The sequence below is a fragment of the Malaclemys terrapin genome, chromosome 1 (assembly GCF_027887155.1).
Source record: "Malaclemys terrapin pileata isolate rMalTer1 chromosome 1, rMalTer1.hap1, whole genome shotgun sequence".
Taxonomy (NCBI): domain Eukaryota; kingdom Metazoa; phylum Chordata; order Testudines; family Emydidae; genus Malaclemys; species Malaclemys terrapin.
The window spans coordinates 316,122,404-316,132,464 of record NC_071505.1 but is presented as its reverse complement, the minus strand read 5'-3'; positions in this window follow the sequence as shown (position 1 = coordinate 316,132,464).

The window sequence follows — 10,061 nt, the reverse complement described above, 5'->3', positions numbered from 1 at the left end:
AAAACAAAAATTTGGAGTAGTGACACCACAAGTGAGGTTTCCATATATAAATTTTTTTGTGATTAGTTACTATGCAATACTGTCCATTCATATTATAGGTTATCCATACAGCTGGTTGTCTCCACTTGGTAAGCTTTCCTGGACAAGAGACAGGAGTGGCTAGCTTCTTTGTCTCTTTTGTGCTGAGGTGAGCTATTTTGACCACACAGTGGAGTGGCAATGTCAAAAACATCACACCGGCACACACATTGATATCCCCTAATGAAACAACAAGCCATGTGTGGTTTTCTCCATATTTGTGTCACTGTGTGGAACACTAAGAGTTGCAATAGATCCAGTGTTCCTTGTAGATGTCGTCTTTCAGGTAACCTACTGAATGGACCATAATCAATTTGTCAGGATCCTGCTGTGTCAGGATCCAGTATTGGTAGTGATATAGTATCACTATACTTTTATTTTACAGTAAAAGGACTGTTTTGAATAGCACATACCTTGATTGGGATGTGGTGTCACTGATCCCAAATTATTAATTGTGCTAAAAGGAATTTGCCTACATAATTTAACACATTGATTTACTATAGATTTTGTTATGTACTAAGAATACCATTCAGTTAACTGCTCATCTCTGATAAGGTCGGGCAGTTTTCCTTTTTCAGTATTCCCTAATGAATTGATTATGGTGGTTAGCATGTAATTTCTATAAGCAGTACATGTAATCTCCCTACCAGCATGATTTTTGCTTGCCCTTAGGTTGTTTACTTCAATGAATTCATTAATTTTTACTTGTATTTGATTAAACAGTTGAGCAATGTAATGAATATTATAGCCCATATACTGTTCCTCAGTAGCCAGGCCTTCAGAGCCATAAATTATAGGGTTTGAGACTGTTTCTGCCACCTGATGCACAAAATAGCTAATGTGCCTTTTTAAATTTTCCATATCAGCACTGTTCCAAATGGACATTCCAGATCCGAATAGTCTTGAAGTTTTCTAATTTGGAAGATTCCAGATGGCAGGACAGTCTCTTGCCTGGCTGCTGGGTTGCATGCATGTTCCTGATAAGAAGCTATTATATTGATTAACAAAGAATTATACAGAAGTGATGCATTTGCTTTTACACAGTAGCCAAATTCAGCCATATTTCAATGAGAGATTTAAAACTACAGATATATGCATAACCTGTATGTTATTTATCAAAGTTCCAGGTACCAATGTGGCAGTTAAGTCACTAAGTGGCTCTGGATCTATTTGGGGACACTGTGCTGCTGTTTCTGTTGGCGCCCTGGAACTATGTGGTTTATTTATAGTAGGACGAACAGAAGCTTGGATCACTACCATTAAAATAACTTTTGTTTTCCAGTTCCAGGTCCCTGTTTTACATTGATTACATTGATTACACATTGATTTATACCAGTATCGCTTTCAGCCAGATTGATAATTTTGATAGATGCATCTCCAGAATTTAAATTTGGATTATTAAAATTTATTCTTTCTTTTCAATTCCCATCCGTATAGACTTTATTTCCCGCTAATACAATCCCTTTGGTTTCAGCATGGATTAGGTTAGTCATTAATTTGACTCCACTCAGTGTTCACAAGTCCTTTATCTTGGGATGTATCTTGGTAAATTGGCTATTACCACTCAAGAAAGAAATCTCTGAGTCCATTGTGGATAGTTCTCTGAAAACATCCACTCAATTTGCAGCGGCAGTCAAAAAAGCGAACAGAATGTTGGGAATCATTAAGAAAGGGATAGATAAGAAGACAGAAAATATCATACTGCCTCTATATAAATCCATGGTACGCCCATATCTTGAATACTGCATGCATATGTGGTCGCCCCATCTCAAAAAAGACATATTAGAATTGGAAAAGGTTCAGAAAAGGGCAACAAAAGTGATTAGGGGTATGGAACAGTAGCCGTCTGAGGAGAGATTAATAAGACTGGGACTTTTCATCTTGGAAAAGAGACAACTAAGGAGGGATATGGTAGAGGTCTTTAAAATCATAACTGGTGTGGCGAAAGTAAATAAAGAAGTGCTATTTACTCTCTCATACAGAAGAACTAGGGGTCACCAAATGAAATTAATAGGCAGTGGGTTTAAAACAAAGTATTTTTTCACATACTGTGAACTCCTGTGGAACTTCTTGCCAGAGGATGTTGTGAAGGCCAAGACTATAACAGGGTTCAAAAAAGAACTAGATAAGTTCATGGAGAATAGGTCCATCAATGGCTATTAGCCAAGATGGACAGGGATAGTGTTTGCCAGAAGATGTAAATGAGCAACAGGGGATGGATCACTTGATGATCTGTTCTGTTCTGTTCATTCCCCCTGGGGCACCTGGTATTGGACACTGTCGAAAGACAGGATACTGGGCTAGATGGACCTTTGGTCTGACCCAGTATGGCCGTTCTTACACGTTGCTTGGCATTGCAGAGTTACTTCATCCCCTTCATTCTTGTGGATTACCTGAACTGGCATCTTCACTGTTAGGTGCTATTGCAAGCTTATGTCCATTTTCAACATGAATTGCAGTGGAGCATGTTCATGATAATGTGATTAACATAAAGTAGCTTCTTTAAGGGGGAAAAGAATTTACCCTTGAACAAGTTAAGATGGTTAGCATGGTACATTTTATTCACTTTTATTTCCAGTAATTTGAATTTTATATACGGATTTTTTTAATATAGTAGGGGTCAATGCATCAGTATCAGTGCTCTGGTACTGCATAAGCCAGACGCATAACTTGGACCCCAACTTTCCAGTCATTTTCTGCTACCTCTGTCAAAATAGGCTTTTGCCTTTCCCAATTTTTTCCCCACACAAAGATGCACATATTTGATATGTTCCTGTACCTTTTGCATAAATGCATCCATCTTAATTCCTTCTTCAGCACTAGCTTTCCACAAACAATCTTCTGGGGTTCCCATTTCCCTGCCTATCATTACTTTTGTCATAACTATAAAGGGAAGGGTAACAGCTCCCCTGTGTACAGTATTATAAAATCCCTCCTGGCCAGAGACTCCAAAATCCTTTTACCTGTAAAGGGTTAAGAAGCTCAGGTAACCTGGCTGACACCTGACCCAAAGGACCAATAAGGGGACAAGATACTTTCAAATCTTGGGGCGGGGGGAAAGCTTTTGTTTGTGCTCTTTGTTTGGGAAGTTGTTCGCTCTTAGGATTGAGAGGGACCAGACATCAATCCAGGTTCTCCAAATCTTTCTGAACAAGTCTCTCATATTTCAAACTTGTAAGTAAACAGTCAGGCAAGGCATGTTAGTTTATCTTTGTTTTCTCAACTTGTAAATGTACCTTTTACTAGAGTGTTTATCTCTGTTTGCTGTACTTTAAACCTAAGGCTAGAGGGGGGTCCTCTGAGCTCTTTAAGTTTGATTACCCTGTAAAGTTATTTTTTCATCCTGATTTTACAGAGAGGATTTTTACCTTTTTCTTTAATTAAAAGCCTTCTTTTTAAGAACCTGATTGATTTTTCCTTGTTTTTAGATCCAAGAGGGTTGGATCTTGATCCACCAGGAGTTGGTGGGAGGAAGGAGGGGGGATGGTTAATTTCTCCTTGTTTTAAGATCCAAGGGGTTTGGATCTGTATTCACCAGGGAATTGGTGAAGAGTCTCTCAAGGCTTCCCAGGGAAGGGAATAAGCTTTGGGAATGGTGGCAGCAGACCAGATCTAAGCTGGTAGTTAAGCTTAGAAGTTTTCATGCAGGCCCCCACATTTGAACCCTAAAGTTCTGAGTGGGGAAGCAGCCTTGACAACTTTGAAAGAGGTACATTTGATTCTGTGGCAGGAGTTGCCCAAGTTGCCATGAGGACTGATATGAGGCTTTTTCCTCTCCTCCCCCCCCCCCCATTTACTTTCACAAACTTTTTAAATATTATTTGATGGTTCTGTTTGTTCTTTACACTTGGCATGAGGATTGAGGGAGATAAATAATGGAATTTTTGTTTAATACCTAAGGACAATAGATAATGTGCAGAACCTAGCCTGTAAAGTGAATTCCTTGACCTGATTTTCAGTTTCTCTGGTAAGCCACAACGTGAGAATACCTGTTCTACCAGTACACAAGCTGTTGCTCCAGCTGTGGTGGTGTTCATTGGAAAAGCCTCTGTCCATCTGAAGGACGGATTCACAAGTACCAACATATATTTATTTCCTTTAGGTGTTGTGGGTAATGGCCCTCCAATATCTATTTGTAACATTGACCATGCTCCTGATGTTCGTTGTGGTCTGAGAGGAGCATTATTTTTACCACTGATTAGGTTAATTGTGCACAGGCTAGACAATTGTTTTTTCATTCTTAGATTCTAGGACTGGAAGGGACCTCGAGAGGTCATCGAGCCCAGTCCCCTGCCCACATGGCAGGACCAAATACTGTCTAGACCATCCCTTTAATCATTTTTTATACCTGACCACCACCCCAAGTTTTCCAATCTTTGCAAGTTTTTATCAGCTTCATGATGTCCTCCTGAGGGAATATCATGCACATAGTAAATAAATCTTTCCAAATTTGCTCCAGCACCACCCAGATGGATGACTTGGTTGTATGGTACACGAGCAAATGACCTTCTGCTGTGGGGGTTAACTTTGATTCATAAGGTTTTAAAGGTGAATCTTGTGGCAATTCCACCCCCACACTCCACCCAGCCTCTTCCTGCACCAGCCTTAATGCTTTAGATGCCCAATTTGTGCATGCTGCAGTGTTATGGGGTTCATGGCACAGTTTGCAGAGACAGGGTTCACAGGGTTATGAGAAAAGGTCCATTTGTCCCCCCCACTTGAGCACCTTGCTCTGCAAGCTGATCTGCCATGGAGCTTTCCTTATGAAAAGGAGCTGTTTTGCTTTGACCTTTACACTTGAGAACATAAGGAGGGAAGGAAGCGGCAGAGGGCAGGTGACACTATCTAATCAAGTAGAGAAATGTGAGTCAAAGGGGACCCATCAGAAGAGACAAAATTATGAGAATACCAGAATGGAAAAAATTCAGTAAGCACATTTCAAACCCATGCAGAGTCAGAAGTGAATAGTAAAGGTATTGTAGAAAATGCAAAGTGTTCCAATGCACATGCCACAACAGCAAGTTTGATATATGGAGTTGAATGGGAGGGGGTGCAAGAAAAAGAGGGAATGAAGAGGGCTGGATGGGGGAGAGGACATACAAACCAAAACTTGCATGTGGGTTGCCATCATTAAAAACTAGAACTGTCTGTAAAAATACCCACTAAAGAAGACATGTCAACTGACGGAGGAAAGGGTTGGAAAAACAGATAGTTGAGGTGAGGTGGCCGGCAAAGAATAATTATGAGGAGGGCCATTGCACAGACGCGCATGTGGGAGAAGGAATGGGTAGGTGAGTGTCAGACATGGTTTCTCCAAGATAAGAATATCAAAGATCAATGTGCTAATAGTGAGTTGGAGACTTGTCTGTCCTTTACCTTACCAGAAAGAAGAAAGTTGGTAGATTTATGTGGAGAATGGAGAATGCTAGATTTTAGTACCTCAGAGACATTTTCCTGTCATTTAGTTCTGTTTTAAACTCTACTCTATTTCGGCTACCCCTAAAAAAGACTTTCTCCAGAAGTGCCCCAGGGGCATGGTTCTGTACAATCATGAATAGATTCCCTGAGCTCCCTAATAGCATCATTTGTGTCAACAGGTGATCAAGTCTCTTTTTCCCTGGACAACTGTTACCAACTCTGTCCACATATCTATTCAAGGGACACCATCATAGGACCTAATCACATCAGCCACACCATCAGAGGCTCGTTCACCTGCACATCTACCAATGTGATATGTGCCAGCAATGCCTCTCTACCATGTACATTGGCCAAACCGGACAGTCTCTACACAAAAGAATAAATGGACACAAATCAGAAGTCAAGAATTATAACATTCAGAAACCAGTCGGAGAACACTTCAACCTCCCTGGTTACTGAATTACAGACCTAAAACCCTGCAACAAAAAAAACTTCAAAAACTGACTCCAACAAGAAACTGCAGAACTGAAATTAATTTGCAAACTGGACACCATGAAATTAGGCTTGAATAAAGACTGGGTGTAGATGGGTCATTACACAAAGTAAAAACTATTTCCCCATGCTAATTTCCCCCTACTGTTAGTCACACCTTCTTGTCAACTGTTTGAAATGGACCATCCTGATTATCACTACAAAAGTTTTTTTTCTCCTGCTGATAACAGCCCACCTTAATTAATTAGTCTCATTAGAGTTGGTACGGCAACTCCCATTTTTTCACATTCTGTGTGTGTGTGTGTGTGTGTGTGTGTGTGTGTGTGTGTGTGTGTGTAATATATATCTTCCTACTGTATTTTCCACTGCATGCGTCTGATGAAGTGGGTTTTAGCCCATGAAAGCTTATGTCCCAATAAATTTGTTAGTCTCTAAGGTGCCACAAGTACTCTTCCTTCTTTTTGCTGATACAGACTAACATGGCTACCACTCTGAAACCTATTTTCTGTATTTGTTTTCCATTAAATGTTTTATTTTACTGTTTAAAACTAAGCAAGTAAAGCCCTTGTATAGCCATGCCCTTTTGCTCTTTATCTCTACCCTTTTTACTTTGTTTTTCCTCCATTTCTGATTTAAACAGATTATATACATGACCCCAAGGATGGCATTTATTTACAATATTAAGTCCGAACAATGCACCGCCATGGTTTATAAATTGTACAACAAAGGATTCCAGTCCTACTGTCTTTCCATTTTATTAGGCATAGCTGTGATTTCTTTATATGGCTGTTGCCAAGGAAACACTTTAGGAATTCCTGGGCAAAGGCCATTTTGTCTATGCCCATGCCCATTTACAAAGTATGGGCGTTTCACCTAGAGTGCTTTATTATGCACTCGTTCTAAAACTCGTTACTTTTAACAAGGCATTTTGCCCTAGTAGCAATTTAAAAAGTTCCAGTAGCACCTCCTGTGCATACTAGAAATGTCTAAGCACTTATAATAATCTTTTGGCCTGGGCTGCTGCACAGGTGTACCAGAGATTCACAAACACTGGTGTCCTACCGCTTACTATGATCCCCCTCCACTGCTTGGTTTGACTGATGTTTTGGCTAGATGGCTCCTGGCTCGCCTCACCAATCTGTTGACAAATTGTATTGTCAACTGCTTAATTACATTTTGGTTTGTTATTTTGTTATGAAATATACTTGAGACCAAATAATCAAGGTCAGTCAGGCTTATTAATATGGGACAGGAAAAAGGTTCTATATACCAGTTCCCCAAGAGCAGTCCTGTGCAGTGATGTTACATTCACCTTAGGAAGATGGTGTGCTCTCCCAAGCTACTCCTGTAAATCCGTCCTTTTATACTCTATTTGTTTACCAGAAAAAAGTACAGTATGCCTTTTACCTTATACTCATTAAATTAGTCAGATTTTTGCCTTGTTTGTTCTGGTACCATGATGTGCCCTATGCAGTCCAGGTTATGATGCACACTTCTCTTTGTTTTGAGTACATACATTCCAGCTACTAGGGATGAAGGCACCTCCTAAGTTTGTGTGGGCAACTTTTTTTCCTGTATTTATGAGGAAATAATCCTCTGTCCTAATACTGACAGTTTTCCTATCTATTTAAACTAGTTCAACTAATGCATGATATTATGGGATGTTTTGCGTAAGTGTTCAGGATTATAATAAAGATTCAGGCCAGTCTAGGCTAAAAACTGCTATACTAATGCTTAATATGTATACTTGTGTAACCCTTCTGCCCATCTAAGTTGGCAGCAACAAGGGCCGGGTTCTGTATCTAGGGGTTCCGTTTCAATACCGCAATGCAAAACCGGCTCGAGCCCCCACCCAGTGACCTGGGACAAGTACCTACCACCCCCTGGGCGCCTCTAAGAGGCAATACTTCCCCTCTCGCAAGCACGGAGTCTGAGTGTAACAGAAAATGTTTAATAACATGAGGTAAACGACATCAGCGTTAAATTGGAAAAACACCACAAACAGGATTCATAACACTAACCATGAGCAAAAAACCCACCCCAGCAAATTGGGCTGTGTCCTTTCCCGTTGGTTCTTGAAACCAGCAACCCAAGAATCACCAAAGTCCCAAAAATCCAACAACCCCAAAGTCTCTTGGGTCCAGCAACCCAAGGATCACCAAAGTCCCAAAAGTCCAACAACCCCCCAAAGTCTCTGTCCCTGGTCAGGGCAGCCCCAGAGTTCAAGGGGGGGGGGGACACGCAGGGTGTTAAGGGGCACCTTACGTGATCCGAGGCCGACCGGCTGCCTCTCCGTGGGGTTCCGCCGCAGCCTTCACCACGAGCCGCTCCACTCCACCAGCTGTCCCATGAGCCGCTCCTGCCGTCCCACGAACTGCTCCGCTCACCAACCTGTGAGTCACTCAGCTCCGCTCCAACCATCCCCGCGAGGCTCCACCCTGCTAGCTGCTCCGCCAGCCACTTAGCAATATAGCTTCAGGCTCCCCCACTAGTTAACACAGCCTCAGTAATCTCAGTTCTTAATAACTTTAGCTCTTTTGTGATTTCAGCTCATAGTAGGGGAGCCCCAGTGCTAGTGCACCATTGGCCCAAAATGAATTCAGCTCAGCAGGCTGTAACTAGACTCCTAATAGAATCAAAGTTAGCTCTGACATTCAACAGTGGAGAGAGGAGGTAGCGCAATTGGTGTTTCAAACCCTCAGAGAGGGCCCATACCATCAGGTACAAATACCTATCCCCATCCTCTCTCTATTCACTGGGTTTTGTAACCCATGCCCCTTGTCAAACAAGTGCTACTTAGGTAATGGTGAAGGACTCACTCAGTTCCACTGGCCTTGATTCACAGAATCAGGGTAACAAAACTTTATTCTTCCTGCCCCAATAACAGAGAAAACTGGGGATCCCACACCAGCCAAAGTAACCACTTTGAGTTGCTGTTGTTTCATGCCAGGCGAGTGGGTGTGCCTATGCAAACAAGATCAGCCCCTGGAGTTCTTTTCCACACTCACCATAATCCACCACCAGATGTTCATCCTGACTCTGCTTACACTTGAATAATTAAAATAGGTGTAGTGTGGGTAATTATCACTATAATATAGAGGTGTATAGCCAATAGAGTGGTGACTGGGGTTAGAATGGATGGTATGCTACACCTGAAACTAGTGGTGGTAAATTGATGTGGGAAATTGAGAAGGGGGAGGCAGTGGCTAGACAGTGGACTAGGAATGTCATTTGAGGTGTGTTCAGATGGCAGGGCATAATGCTATAAAGAGGAGGGTGGGAAGGGTTGTGAGGCTGCATCTTTGGTAGGCTGAAAAGGGCAAGATGAAAAGTGGAGTTGTGTACAAAGGCTTGAGCTGTGAGGGTGGAAAGATTTGGGCAAAGAGAGAGAGCTGGCAAAGGCAATTAGAGAAAGAGCAGGGTTTCTAAGGGGCAGGAGAGAGAGATGATTTTTTGCAATGAGGAGGGCATGGAGCAAGGGGGGAACTTGGAGACATGTTGCAGACCCCAAGATGGGCCATGACCAAAGCGTGGCTAAGCGCAGGCCTGCCTTTCCCGATGCCTATGCTTCTGGCTTCTGCAGGGCTGTGGCTACAGCACTGTGCCTTTCTCTAGCGTAGGCACGTCCTGTGTGGGGCAAACAGGTGCTGAGAGGAGGAGCTGGGAGGGAAGGATTTGACACAATGCGTGTGGGGAGTATAGGGGTAACAGGCTCACTGCTGCATTACCATGGGTGTTAATTAGGCTTGCCAGGCATCCAGTTTTTGATTGGAACACCCTAGGGGGAAAGGCGTAGCACAGCAGGGATAAGGCAGGTTTCCTTCCTGCCCTGGCTCCGTGCAGCTCCTGGAAGCTCCCGGCATGCCCCGCCTTGAGTGCTGGCTCTGCAGCTCCCATTGGATGGGACCCATGGCCAATGGGAGCTGCGGGTGCGGTGCTGCTGGTGCAGGTAGCCTGCACTGTGCAGAGCTGCCTGCCATGCCTCCGCCTAGAGGCTGGACATGCCAGCCACTTCTGGGAGGAGCTAGGGCAGGCAGGGAGCCTGCCTTAGCCCTGCTGCGCCATCAATCGGG